Source organism: Neovison vison, chromosome 9 (genome assembly GCF_020171115.1).
Source record: "Neovison vison isolate M4711 chromosome 9, ASM_NN_V1, whole genome shotgun sequence".
Classification (NCBI taxonomy): Eukaryota; Metazoa; Chordata; class Mammalia; order Carnivora; family Mustelidae; genus Neogale; species Neogale vison.
The window spans coordinates 62,138,100-62,153,775 of NC_058099.1; the positions used below are offsets into that span (position 1 = coordinate 62,138,100).

At 35.7% G+C, this 15,676-nt stretch overlaps 1 protein-coding gene across 1 annotated transcript in view; it reads right to left on the reverse strand.

Moving 5' to 3' along the window:
* IL33 (interleukin 33) overlaps nt 1–14,385 on the reverse strand; it is a 57,105-nt gene extending 42,720 nt beyond the window's left edge. Inside the window, exon 1 of the mRNA XM_044264331.1 lies at nt 14,321–14,385. The gene's annotated coding sequence lies outside the window, so the exon portion shown is untranslated. The remainder of the gene's footprint in view (nt 1–14,320) is intronic.
* Nucleotides 14,386–15,676: the final 1,291 nt, after the last annotated feature.

Genomic DNA, 15,676 nt, shown 5'->3' on the forward strand with positions numbered 1-15,676 from the left:
TGGTTTTAGTTTAATTCTGAAGTTTGAAGTTGAGATCATTTTTTTTTCTTTTACTTACAATTTTTAGAGTAAAACTGGTCAAGTAATATATAAATTATGGATTTTGTAAAAATTTAGTAGAGCATAAAAATTCAATAAGCATATGCAGAGTTAAAATAAAAGCTTTATATATATAAAATATAAATAAAAATTTTATTTAAAATAAAAGTTTTATAGATATATATATGTATATATATACGCTTTATATATTTACAACAATTTTGTCAGGGAGGTATTATTATTTTCCCTATTTTATATGAGAAAACTGGGGAACAGAAAGATCAAGTAACTTGCTCAAGGATCCATGGTTAAAACCTGAAGCGCATATGTTTTCAGGATTCATGAGGTGCTCTAGATAGGGGTGGAGGAATGTAAAATTCCAGGTTTCAGATATTCCTACTTATCACCCACACATAGAGCAGAAACTCCTTATTCATACTTGGTTTCTGCTTAAAGTTTACTTGGTCAAAAAGGTTCTTCTACAAGAAAACAAATTAAAGTTTTGAGAATATGGCATAAATCCCTGTCATCTGGATTATTTAACCTTGTAAAGGGAGAGTGAAACTAAAGCCCAGTTCATATACCATCATTGGCAGTCTGGTTGGTGAGTAGATTTAGGAGCACCAAAAGGAGTAGAAACCATGTCTGAAAAAGAAATAATGCAAAGAATCCCAAGAGATTTTTTAAAAATCAGTAATTTATTTATTAATATAAATATGGTTTATATGTTTAAATTTTAATGTTTGTCCATTATAAAGTTAATTAATCAGACTTTGTTTTCAGTATGATAGTGTATTAGTTACCATGACAAGTACTTCTGACTTTTGCAATATTGAAAGAAATAGTAAAAAAAAAAAAAATGTCTTTTTAAACTCATGGTTGAACTGGAGGGGAAGTAAAGAATGTATAGTGTTCAAAATACTGGGAGGCAAGAAATCTTGGCTTTTTCCTAAAGTTGTCTACCAAATGCTAGAGACAGGGTAAACAACTATGTGAAATGCAGGCCTCAGGAGATAAAGCCCAGGATATGCCTAACATGGGGATTCTAATAATGCACGGCCTAAACCTGAACATCCCAAAGCCTGCACTTGCAGTAGAAGGGTGTTTGAGATAAATAACCCTCACTTGCAGAAGGACACCACTAGGGAGTTTGTTTGACTCAACTCTGGCACTGGATAGAAAGAAAACAATTCCGAGGATTTCTCCCCTCATGAAAAGTCAGCCCTCATATGGGTTTATAGTCTGGAATCACACTCCCTGTGTGTTTCCAAAAGTCTGAAATAGAGAATTAAATATAAAATGATTTTAGGTTGGTAGTGTCTCAAGAAAAATGGGAAAGGCAAACACAAGTCTTAACTTGAACTCAGCTGCCGCCCAAGCCACAAAAGTATCCATTTGCACAGAAAAATTTCCAGGCCAAATGAATAGTTTGCAGTTAAAATTTATAAAACAAACAAGAAAAGTAGGTACCATGGTGAGAACCACAGAAGGAGCAGACAGCAGAAACCAACCTGCAAAGTTGGTGTATGTATTAGAACAATCAGGAATGACATATAAAACACTTAGTTTTAATATCTTTAGGTAGAGTTCTAAAAATATTGAAAGCAGGAGCAAAGAAAAATTAGATTCAAAGAAGATCCAAATAGAATGTCTAGAAATAAAAAATTGTAATATTGAAATTAAAACTTCATTAAACAGCAGATTAAATATACTAGACATAGTGAACCAAATGAAGAATCAGTGAACTAGAAAATATATCTGAAGATATTCTTTGGAATCAATTCAAAGATACGTAAAGATGGAAAATATGGAAAAGGGTGTGAGAAACTTCGAGGACAGATAATGTGTATGTATTTGGAATTTTAGAAGGGGATGATAAAATAGAGAAGGGAAAATATTTGAAGGTATAAAGACTGAGAACTTCCAAAATTACTGAAAGATTCCAATTTCTAAGGAGTCTTTCTAAGGAGTCTAAAGAGTCTTGGGTCTAAGAATCCCAAGCAAGTTAAAAAATTTAAAGAAATCCATATTTTTATATATCAATTATGAAACCACAGAACATTGAAAAAAGAGAGAAGGTGAGGAAAATGAAGCTATTGGGATGAGGAAAAGAAAATTTTGTTAGGACTTATGGATGGATTGTTAGTCCTAGAGTAGTCCCCAATTTCACAAACCTGAGAAATTAACATTAGGTGTTTTTGGAGCCATTAAGTCAGATCTTTACTCAAAGTCACAGAGCTTTGTGTGGAGTCAGGACCAGAACTCTGGTCTCCCAACTCACTAAGTGGTAGCTGTCACTACTCTTTCCTCTCTAACCTGGGGCTTTTTCTTTAAAATATTAAACAATAGCAAAGAAAAACAAAGTGTGAAGAAAGTATAGGGAACAGTTTCAGTTTATTAAAGAACTTTCTGGCACTGTTGTTATGTATCATGTATGGAATTTAGTAATTATTTTAATATATTCTTACACAGTACAGTGTCCCATCACTAGGAACCAATGAAGCTGCTCAGTTTTCCATTTGGGGTAAGGAGACAAAGCATTTCCTTTAAGCTTATAAGATAACATGAGGGTAGAATGAGAAAGGTTTTAGAAGATGTAATCAAACAGAGTCACAGAAAATAGTTCTGGCATAGCACTCTGTAGAAGGTGGCAAAAGAACGAGTAGGGATAGATGCAAAAATATCAATCTGGGGAAAGTCTTTTTAGAAATACACACAGGGAAAGCAGGTACCAAGCCACAGGATGTGTATATACGTGAGTCACTAAGTCATAAATCAGTACTCAAAACTGGAGATGAAATATTTTACTTTCTAAAGTTTATTTATACTGAGATCCACAACGGAAAAAAACTGGCAAGGCTTGTGTCTCAAGACAAATCATTTGTATATATATCAAAATCTATCATCTCTGTTCATTAAAAGATAGTAATTGCATCTATGTATATGTATGTATGGAAGATTATTTCTGAGTCTTGCCTAATTCTCTATAAATATATACCAACATGTTTAAGAACATCTGGAATTAGCAACAATACAAGAAACATAAATTGTTTAACCAAGAATGAAAACTTGCACATTATTGTTAGTTTTGGCTCTGGGAATAGTGCCCAGACTCCAAACCCTGAAGTACTTTAATATTTGTATAATTTGAAATCCTAACAAGGATACAATTCTCTGGACAGTAGCCTAAACTTTATCAGGTAACTTGCTGTTTGTTTTTCAAGGGAAACATGAGATCTTTAGACAGGCAAAGATTTAAATTTTGAAGCTCAGAGTAGAATGAGTAGAATGAAATATATATCTTAAAATTGGCTCATTTGTAAAGAGGCAGGCTTGGGTATGGTACATTTTTCAACCACATAAAACACTGATGAGGAGATATTTTTTCCAGATACCACCAATATATATTTAAAGCCAGTGAAAGTTATACCTAGCTTCAATTTCTAGTGCACAAGGATGCCACTTAGATACTTCTGGAATTGATCCTGGGAGCTAGTAGGCTTTGGAAAACTAAGGAATAGCAAGAGGAATTTCTAAAAGGATGAGCCAGATATTTATGGAAATGGGGACAGAGGAGCTCTGGCCTCTAAAATTTGGAAGCAAGTGAAGGGAGCCTGAAGCAGCCGCAGAGGTAACAAAACTTTGTATTGGTGGAAGATAAATGTAGCAGACCTCCTTTAAAAATAAAAACATTATAAAAAAAATTTTCTCTTCAAGAGTGGAAACCAACTACTGCTTCATCAAATGCTTGCTAATTGTATTATGAAGACTAAAGGTAAGTTTCAAAAATAGGTGTAAAAGATAAGTTTCAAAAGATAAGTTTCATGGTCCTGACACCCAACCAGAAGATGAGAATTGTCCTTGTGCTAAAACACAAACTAGTCAATCAGCCTTTCTTTTGATGTCACATGTAGAACCTTAATATAATCTGATTTATCAAATAGTTGTGATAGGGGTTCCTGGGTGGCTCAGTCAGTTAAGCATCTGCCTTTGGCTTGGATCATGGTCCCAGCGTCCTGGGATTGAGCCCCATGTCAGGTTCCTTGTTCAGCAAGGAGTCTGTTTCTCCCTCTGTCCCTCCCCCTTGCTTGTGGTTACTCTCTCTCTCAAATAAATAAAATAAAATAAAACAAAAAAACAAAACCCCAAATGCTTGTAAAATAAATTACACAAAGCAAATATTGTGTTCAATTATATGTCATTTGAACAATGTTTTATTCAAGACAATTAAGCAGGGTGGATTATTATCAACTCATAATGATTCAACAATACCTCGACAAAATTTTTTTCGAAGGTATTTTGTATTCAAAGTCTATAAAAACCAGCTCTTTCTGCCATCTTGGAGCCTATAGAGGCCTGCCAGGAACAGGACTCCTAACATGACTGAAGTCTGTGGTCCAAGACCATTTTTGCTGGCTATAAGTGGGGTCTCTAGAACTGGAGGGAGCACACAGCTCTTCTTAAAATTAAAGGTGTTAAAAAAAAAAGGAAAAACTAAAATTAAAGGTGTTTATCCTTGAGATGAAATTGAATTCGATCTAGACAAGAGATAGGTTTATGTGTACACAGAAAAGATAAATACAGTAATAACTCCTGGTAGCAAACTGAAGAAAACCAGGCTAACCTGGGGAAAAGTAACTTATGCTCATGGAACCATGACATGTTTCATGCCAAACTCTGAAGCAATGTTTCTGCTGAAGCCACAGAATCCATGTTATTCTGTACCCCTGAAGGATTTAAACTTACTGAAAAGTAAATAAACAAAGCTATAGATTTGTTTTAAAAAAAGTCTATAAAAACAAAATTTGTGACTATGGAACTAAGAGAATAATCCTTTTTCTTCTTCTACTATGGTATGACACTTTAAAAAAAGTGATTCCTGACTTTTTTTTCTGAAACCTAAATACAATATGATGATTTGTTTCATTCCCTAATTAATGTTGCTTTGCAATTGATAAACAATAGACAAATGGCTCAAGTCCAAAATTACAATTATAGTGAAGTCATGTTTTTTCTAAATTGTGCTTCCTTAGCTAACTCAATTCCGGGGAAAAATTACTAGCTTCCCCAGACTGACATAGCATATTTCTAGGGAAGGTAAAGAAAATACATGCATTAAAGGAGAACCAAAATGCCCACCTATCAGAATGGCTAAAATGAGGAAGACAGAAAATATCAAGTATCTGCAAAGATTTGGGACAAATGGAATTATACATGGCTGATTAGAGTACAAATTGCTACACCCTCTTTGGGAAATAATTTGGTAGTATTCACTACAGCTGAACATGTGCATACTTTTGGCCCAGCAATTCTATTTGAGGGAATATATGAAAGGCATAAAAATGTCAAAAGACATAATAAGGGAATGTTCACAGCAATAGTAGTCGTATAATGCTAAGCTGGAAACAAATGTCTATCCACATTATAATAGATAAATTGTTGCACATTTACTTAGAGGAATTCTAACTATTAATGAGAATAAACAAGCTACGTCTATGTGGAACTACAGGGATGGATCTCACAAATGCAATGTTGAGTGAAAGGCTAGACGAATGCATTTATAAATAGTTCAAAAACACCACAAGCAAATTGAATGTACGATATTAGAAAGCATCATGCTATTCTCAAGGTACAGAGTGGTGATTAGAAGAGGACATGAGAGGCTCTTAGAGGTCTTCAATTTCTTCAATTCAATTTCAAAAGAAACTTCAATTTCTTTAAATGGTTACTCATGTTTGTTCACTTTGTGATAATTCATTAAGATATCTAGTCATGACTCATGCAGTTTTGTGTGTGTGTGTGTGTGTGTGTGTGTGCTATATGAATGAAAAATTTTAAGTTAAAAGAAAGAGAGACTGTCAGTGAATTCTAAAATATACAGGTTCCACATTCTTAAATGTGGTGGTCAAAGAGACTCATTGACAGAATTAAGTAAGCACTATGCGTCATGATAAAAAAAAATTAAGGAAGTGCCAGCGTCCATGTTAAGAATGCATTGAGCTGACTGGAAAATGGTCAGTTGGGAAATGCACACATTCTCTTCTTCTCTTAGTACAAAATAAGTGGTTATGATATGCCTCATTAAAGACTTAGTTTTCTGACCTGAAGGAATTGAAATTTGTTCAGATTAAAAGAGATTTTTGAGGTGTTTTTGAAATAAGGCAGAATCCTCATGGTAAATTTGAAAAGAGTTTGGCTGCCCTTCGTAGGAGTGCCCCCCGCCCCATAAGTTCTTTTTTTTTTTCCATTTATTTATTTTCAGCATAACAGTATCATTATTTTTTCACCACACCCAGTGCTCCATGCAATCCGTGCCCTCTCTAATACCCACCACCTGGTACCCCGACCTCCCACACCCCCACCACTTCAAACCCCTCAGATTGTTTTTCAGAGTCCATAGTCTCTCGTGGTTCACCTCCCCTTCCAATTTACCCCAAACCCCTTCTCTCTAACTCCCCATGTCCTCCATGCTTTTTGTTATGCTCCACAAATAAGTGAAACCATATGATATTTGACTCTCTCTGCTTGACTTATTTCACTCAGCATAATCTCTTCCAGTCCCATCCATGTTGCTACAAAAGTTGGGTATTCGTCCTTTCTGATGGATATATAAGTTCTTAAAAACCAAAAATGGCTGGAGTTCTGTGGGAATTGGAAGATGTTGAAAGTTATCTGGGTTGAATGTTGTTTTTTAGCTGACAAATCTCTTTTCTTTCCCCAAAGAATAAATTTAGATAGGCAGAAACATAAGCCATTCATGGTAATCCTGTCTGTCTGACAATAATGCATTTACGAGTAGGCATGTGACTCAGATCTTGCCAATGAGACAAAGGGGAGGTGTGTCTGGGACTTCTGGGGAAAATTTTTTTCCTTAAGAGTAAGCACTTTTTGACTTGCACTCACTTGGCCTCTGTGAGGATGTGATGCTCAGAGCTCAGAGCTCTCCCATAAAGGCAGAGGTCATGGACAGTCTGAGGACTGCAGAGGAGAGGGTGAGAAGAGTTTGGATCTTTGGTGATGTCCTTGATTCTTTGCATCATTTGTGGAACTGTCCACTTTAGAACTTCTTGTTAAGTGAGCAACAAGTGTGCTTATATTTTAAGCCATGTTTAATTCATTATTCTATTTTTGTAGCTAATGCATATCAAGTGATACAAATTCTCTTTGTTTTTTGTCTAAATGTAATCTACATTGGCTTTTTCTAAACACTAAAATTAAATGGCAAACAACTAATGCATTCTGGACATTGATTGAATAATATCTTTAAAAACAGCTGGGATATTTAAACATTTCCCCTGCCATCCATGCTTAAAATGCTTCTTTTTCTCTTTTAATATAATTTTTATTTTTATTTTATTTTTAAAAGATTTTATTGATTTATTTGAGAGAGAGAAAGAACATGAGAGGAATAAGGGGCAGTGGGAGAGAGAGAAGCAGATTCCCTGCTGAGCAAGAAGCCTGACAACTACTCAGGCAGGGGGATCCCAGGACCCTGAGATCATGACCTAAGTTGAAGACCGACACTTAATCAAATAATCCACTCAGGTGTCCCTTTAATTTAATGTTTAATTAAATTTTTAATTAAATTTATCAAATTTTATTAAATTTATTAAATTCAGTAGTGTTAACTAGATCTGCAGCAGATATCTAGAACTTTTTCATCTTGCAAAATTGAAACTATATTCATTGCACAACAACTCCCTGTTTCCTCCTTTCCCAGTCCCCTGATGATACGGTTCTACTCTCTGTTTCTATATGTTTAACTACTATAGACACTCATATAAGTGAGATAATACAGTATAGAATGTTTGTGTCTGGTTTATTTCACTTAGCATAATGTCCTCAAAGTTCATCCATGTTAAAGCATGTAATAAAATTTCCTTCTTTTCAAAGACAGAATAATATTTCATTGTATGTATATATCACATTTTCTTTATCAATTTATCAGTGAATGGACATTTGGGCTGATGTTACCTCTTGGCTATTTTGAATAATACTGTGATGAACATGAGTGTGCAAATATCCCTTCAAGATCTGTTTTCAATTCTTTGGGCTATATACCCAAAAGTGGCATTGCAAGGTCATATAGCAGTTCTATTTTTAATTTTTTGAGGAATTATCATACTTTTTTCTATATCAGCTAATTTAAACAGTTTAATATTTAAATAATTTTATATTTTAAACAAAACTATAGCATAATAACATGATATATAAATGATATATTAAAATTAATTGTAAATATATTTTCATAATATGTGAAAGTTTTCCCTTGTACAAAGACTGAAGTTACTCCTTGCATAACTTTTATATGTTCCTCCTATGTTTGGGATATGCCTATCAAATAGTAATAGAAACACTGGTCAAGTTGTTAAAAGTTCTGTAGAACTTTTAGATATTCCACACTATCCTCACTACCGTGTTATCCCAGATTAGTTGGTATAGTCCAAAGCCAGAATGAGAGTCCCTACCCATCCTGGTATTCAGCTGGCAGGCTCCACGTGGCTGGGTCTTTTCCTAATTATCTCTGTTTATGCCATACCAGCTGTAGAACATCACCTCAGGATAAACCGTGGGATATTTTTTTCACAACCAAATAGCCACCTAGTAATACACTGTGTCATGTATTAGATGATATTAAATTTGATTATTAAAAAGAAATTTAAAAATTAAGAGTATGGAAGTTCCTTCCTTCCTTCCTTTCTCTCTTTCCCCTTCCTTCATTCCTTCTTTCCTTCCTTCCTTCCTGGAATGAGGGAAGGGTCACACTTTAATGTCCCAGTTCTTGGTCCCTGGGCTGTCCAGTGCCTAACCATTTCTCATGGCCCAGGTGCTCATGCCTGTGGTGGCTGGCCTACTTCATCAGGGCCTTCAGAAGAGGCTGTCCCATCTTCCTCTGAGCACCAATTTCACATCTAGCTCCAGCTGACCCATGTAAAAACTGAGGGCACAAGCACAGAGCAGGCCTATGGCAAACACAGCCCCCATGCCCACCAACTAGAAATTGCTGCCCTATACCATGCTCAAGCTGTGCAGCAGGAACAAGCCACTGGCAGCTTCCCAACCCCTGCCAAGGGTTTGGAAGTTTGCCACTCACAGGTGTGGAGGTTCCTGGCAATTGACCTGAAAAAACTCAAGTTACAATCCACACCCTGGATATTTAATTCCTGTACAAGTTTAAACAGAGCTTCCTTGCGCAACAATCAGAAAATATAACTCAGAGGGCTGGAAACTTGTCCATGATGATATGACAAGCCTTTGTCTCCCACTTTGCCTACTTCATGGGCTGCTCCAGCTATTCCCCAAACTGTTGGCTTCATCTTCATTATGTGGGCTTCTACGTAGGTTCAGCCTTGGTTACCTGGTAGCTGGGTTTGAGGTGAAAGCTACTAACATGGAAAGACTGTGTTAACCACCTCTCTTCTTCTTCAAGATAACGCTTAATTGTTTTCCTCCTTTGTAAAGATTTGGACCTCTTCCTGAGTATATTCAGGGTAATTCAGGGTGAAAGAATATAACTGGTGTTCCTTCCTTTGCCAAGAAGAGGACTTGCATATAATAGGTACAGAAGTTATCTGAACCTAACAGTGAACAACAACCCTATAGGTTAGGAGTCACTGCACTGTTCAACCTAGATAGTAGTCTAAATAAACTCAGATGCTCTTTTAGGAGCATTTATGACAAATAACCAGAAAAAAAAAATTGGATGCTGCTAAAAATGGACTTCTATCTAATTTTTTAAAATTAATTTATTTATTTTCAGAAAAACAGTATTCATTATTTTTTCACCACATCCAGTGCTCCATGCAAGTGAAAAAGACTTCTATCTAATTTTTATATTTTTATGAATTTAATAATACAAGGATTTAGAAGCAGTTTTTTTCCAACTGGCACATCACAGTGCAAATTGTTTTTATGCTTTAAATGCTGAGTCCGATCTCATGGACTTCTTAGTAACAAGAAGAAATTATACTATTTGATATAATGCAGGTAATAATAATTAGACAATCAGATGTAAGCATTACATGCCATGTCTTAAGCATAGGACCCTCCAAACTTTCTTAGTAAAAGAGCTTGTACTTCTTTGAGTTAATAATATCCAATATATTCTACTAACCACCACACTGTGACAATTATGATTATGTCAATTATTCTTAAATAGTCAGTGAAAATGAAATATGTGCCATCTTTGATAAAGGAGTGTTGTATTTACATTCAGGTAATATGGATTTATATAGGTTACAGTAAAGAAAAAAAAAGAAGCTGAATATATCTACCAAATTACATTAGAATAGATACTGACAACTATGTCTGTAGCTGAAACTTTTTTTTTTAAAGTAGACTCCACGCCTAGTGTGGAGCCCAGTGAGGGCCCCAAACTCACGACATTGAGATCAAGACCTGAGCTAAGATCAAGAGTTGGACCTTTAACCAACTGAGCCACCTAGGCACCCCTAAGGCTGAAACTTTTTAAAAAGATTGGAAAGAAATATTATATTACTCACAGCAACTGAATACTACAACTACTACTGATTTACCAATATGAAGCAGTCATGCTGATTATTGATAAAATATTGTTTAAACAGGATTGCTAAAGAATGTGGACAAGTAATACATATATGTACATACATTAATACATAAAAGATAATGGAAAAATATAACCTCAGAAAGGAAAAATTTTGGAACAAATAAATTCAGGCTAGAGGAATATTCATGTTTGTATATAATAAGTCTCCAAAGAACACAAGAGAAAAAGCTCATAATCTCTTAACGAAAAAAAATGTTAACTGCTTAGATAACATTTCTTAAACATCTGCGACTGATAGAGACAACAGGCTAAGAGGTTAGAGTGGTTGATATTTGAACACAGCAGATGTGCAAAACTATGAAATTCTATCAAACTCTTTAAAAAAATATTGAATCTTTGCTAGAAAATTTCAGAAAGGATGAATACCCAACTTTTGTAGCAACATGGACGGGACTGGAAGAGATTATGCTGAGTGAAATAAGTCAAGCAGAGAGAGTCAATTATCATATGGTTTCACTTATTTGTGGAGCATAACAAATAGCATGGAGGACAAGGGGCGTTAGAGAGGAGTAGGGAATTTGGGTAAATAGGAAGGGGAGGTGAACCATGAGAGACTATGGACTCTGAAAAACAGTCTGAGGGGTTTGAAGTGGCGGGGGGGTGGGAGGTCGGGGTACCAGGTGGTGGGTATTATAGAGGGCACGGCTTGCATGGAGCACTGGGTGTGGTGAAAAAACAATGAATACTGTTTTTCTGAAAATAAATAAATTGGAAAAAAAATTAAAAAATTAAAAAAAAAATTTAAGAGAATTGCAAAAAGTCTCAGATGCACTAGTGTTCCTTAGTGTTGCTAAGGAAAATTGTGGCAATCAACTAACTAATAAGGTATTCAAAATGAAGAGAATTAGATGTGAACTGTTGTGCTAAATAAAAGTGAAAGCACCCAGTCAAGTTTGTGGGTGGACCCTTCTTGGTTCTGGCAATACCAATGGGAAGGAAAATTACATAAGGAAGTGGAAATTTTTACCTCAGATGGCAATGAATATAACCTTAGAAACAATAGGTGGAAGGTTTTAATATGATCTCACTAATATTTTTATGTTTGAAAATTATGGAAACTTTGAATAGAAAATGGCTTTACAAGATTACTCACTAAATGAAGTTTTTGGAATCCATCTTCCTTCTTGGTTCTTTTCCACATGGGACTGAACTCTGGGTTTTAACCTCAGATTTGAAATTTACTGACTGAATTATCTTGGGTTAGTACAATCTTTCCAAATTTTTCTTGCTTAACTTTATAAACAGAGAATGTTATCTCATGGAGACACTCTGAGACTTAAATGGGATAATGTGGGGAAAATATCTCACATTTAGTACATGATCAGTGATTAATAATAGTTACATTTAATGACTGCTGATGACTTGCTTTATTTTCATAGGTATCAGAACACCTCTCTAAGGTAGGATGTTTTGTTATTGTTACTGTTTGTTTGTTTGTTTTATATTTTGTATCAGAGGAAAAAAAATCAGGGTGAGGAAGATTAAGTAAGATCCCAAATCACACAGGTAGTTAGTGATAGATGATGGATTTAAGATCTGTCTGACTCAAAAAATCTGTGTATTTTTACTATTATGCTATATTGTGCTCCGCACATAAAACAAAAACAAAACCAGAAATTTTCCCAAATACAGCATGATTTATTGACAATAACAAGGCCAACATGTGAGTATCTGCCAGGAGTCTGTTAAAAGGAGGAAGTGCCCCAAATTCTTTACTTCCCCATTACCATCCTGCAACAATGAACTTTGGCTGCCCTGTGAGGCTGTGTTCCCTTAAATCTTATTTTTGCATGCAAATGTCAGCACCAGAGAACCCAGAGGGAAACTAAACAAAGATAAGAGGTTCTACTATGATTTCCCGAAATCCTTGAACCAAGCATCATTTTGTTTGAAGGAATTAAGATTTCTTTCTGCTATTCAAGGAGATTATTTTTGGTCTTAATGTTTCTAAATGTCCCTGTACAAGCTGTAAGATAAAGAAGAAAAATTCTTACTGATACTTTTGATTTCAACCATGTTTGCCAGAATTTCAACTTGTTTGAGTAAAAGATACATTGATTTTTGCACAGTCACACACATATCTCCTAAAATGACCTCATGCTATCAGATTTACTGGCATAAAATTTCTCTCAATGCCAGTAGGTTCTGCAGAACTTCTCTGTAAAGAGTTAATTCTGCACGTGTATCTCCAAAAAAGGCCTTGTGCTATCAAATTTACTGGCATAAATATTCCTTGATGTTTATTTTTTTCCTCCCTTTGGTGCTACACACACTTACACACACCCCACAGTATATCTGTGTAATGATTTAATTCCCCCATGGATGAATTTTTTTACAATTAAATCTCAGACACATTCCCAGAAGTTAGTTGTAAGCTCTGTTTCTTTAACCTTCTGCTGACCCTAACGAGGAGCGGCAGCTCCCATTTTTCAATCTCTCGCCTTACTTTCAGCCCTGTTTCAAACCTGAAGTAAAAGTTCTCCTAAGAATTCTCCTTTCTTTATAAATGGGAAAGAGAAAGAGGTACATTTAGGCTGTAGATATTGTAAGCTAAACAGCAATAGGAAATAGAAAAATACCTAGATCATTGCTGAGAAAATGAATTATGCAACTGCCAGTGAAGGACTTGTAGAAAATCTAAGATCTTTTCAGAGAAAAATGTGAAAAATGTGAAATTTGAGCTATAGGGAGTGATGCTTATGCAGAGAGTTCTTAACTATTTAAGGATATTACTCAACTGTGTGATTCTTCTCAGGCACTCCAAACTTTGGGAAATAGAGGATTCTAATGTTTTCTGAACCCAGAACTGTGCCTTTTTGGGGACAAAATTAAGAGAGGAGCAATAAGTATTCTAAAGACAAATGTGAGAAGCAATAGGTAAGGATATTGAGAAAAGCACTGAACCACATTGGTATACAGGGATGATTCAAGCTTCAGCTGAGGAGGGAGTGAGAGTCAGGAAGATCCAACCACACCTACTCCTAAACTCTTAAGTTTCCAAAGGTCCAGAATCAACTTTGTGCAACCACAGTACTTTTGGATTTGTACCATTTTCTTTATTAAAATAGTCTGGAGGCAAGTATTTATGTATGGCAAGATAAGGCAGAGAAAAGCACAAGGAGAAAAAATTGCCACAAGGCAGACAGCAAGAAATAAAGAATAAGAATAAAACAGTATTTTAAAGACAGTGTCAAAATGAAGAATAGTAGCAAATCTAATGAGCTTTTGAATTTACTCATTTAGGATGCCAATTCTTATTGTTTAAAAAATGGTTTATTTTTTGAGCAGATGATTTTGAAGGGATTGCCCCTCTCAGTTCTTTATTTGCCCCCCTTATTTGAAGCCACTGGTAAACAATTGTGAGTAGGTCTGTTTTGGATAATCATTAGGAGTATAAAGTAGAATTATCAATTGTTTTATAACATTTTGTGGTGGGGGATGGAAACTTACTATAAAGACTATTATAATTAATTTGAGCAATTTATTAATTGTTCTCTAAATCATCCAAAGGAAATCAAAGTGGAACTATAAGCTAGTAGCAACTGTAATTATCAACTTTTACTAGTGTCGGCACTAAATAACAAACCAACCTAATCCTTTATTTTATAGAAATAAAATCCAGTTCTCCATGATTCCCAAGATCTTATTTTACCAAACCTGACAAAAAATGTACAACAATATTAGTTTTATTCTTACCGTGTAATCTTGTTTTGATTTCTCCTCCGAAAAGCTGCAGCTCTGTGTTTGGAGAGCTTGCAGACTCTATTTATTACCCAAAGTTTGGCAGAGAACCAAATCGCTGTAAGAAGGAGATCTGAGTGGGTGAGATTTTGGCAGATTTTAACTGCATGCAAAAAGCCAATAGAGTTACAATCCTGTCAACATTCAAGATTCCCTACTTTCTGTCTTCTCCCCATCTCCATCTTAAAATTTAATTCAACAATTATGGATTTTTGGGTGCCTGACTGGTCCAGTCATTAAGTGTATGCCTTTGGCTCAGGTCCTGGGATCAAACCCAAGAGCACTGCATAGGGCTCCCTGCTCAACAGGAGGCCTGCTTCTCCCTCTCCCCCTCCCCATACTTGTGTTCCCTCTCTCACTGTCTCTCTCTCTCTCTTTGTGTCAAATACATAAAATAAAATCTTTTTTAAAAATTATGGGTATATTTATTCTTTTTATTTCCAACTCACATCAGAATTCTATGTAACCTCCACTCCCATCTCCAACTCACAATCCTCCTCTGCCTCTGCCATATATTGGCTCTGTTCAGAGTTGAAGTTCACCTTCAGCACTGTTCATATGGAAATTCTTGGAGGGAATTTTAAGGTGATAGTGAGAAGTTCCTAAACTTACCTTCTCCCATGAACACTCCAAATCTATAGCTGCCTATGAATCGATTCCCTCTGAAAAAGATCTGAAAATCAGATGAGCTGCTCTCCACAACAAAGAACAACAACAAAGGATACAGCAAAGATAAAAGAACCACATCAAGATGGGTAGGAGAGGCAGAGACACAATCTCAAAAAATGCCAACACCCGGGAGCCTGCTTCCTTCTCTCTCTGCCTGCCTCTCCATCTACTTGTGATTTCTCTCTGTCAAATAGATAGATAAAATCTTTAAAAAAAAATGCCAACACCCAGTATGAAGGATGTCACTAGATAGGTGCTTTTTCCAGAGGATTGAGGGTATCCCATATTGGATGCCCCAGCCTGTGGAATCTGCACTGGAAAGACAAGCTCCCAGAAATCTGGTTTAGAAAAACCAATATGCCTGATTGCATTCTGGAGAATGCAATAAGAAACTGAGATTCTCTTCTTGGAGAGTTTACATATAGTCTTACTTGCCCCGAGACCCAGTGAAAAAACAGCAGTTTGAAAAGAACCAATACTATATGAGGGACATTCATTTATTGATCTAGAAGCATTGGCCAGAGGGGCAGGGAACAGCTGAGGTGTTTCCTAGAGATGAAGATGCTGGTGGACACAACTGTTCTCCTCTTCACATAGTCTCTAAGAACATGCAGGTGAGCTCAGATGCAGCACCTTCTCACC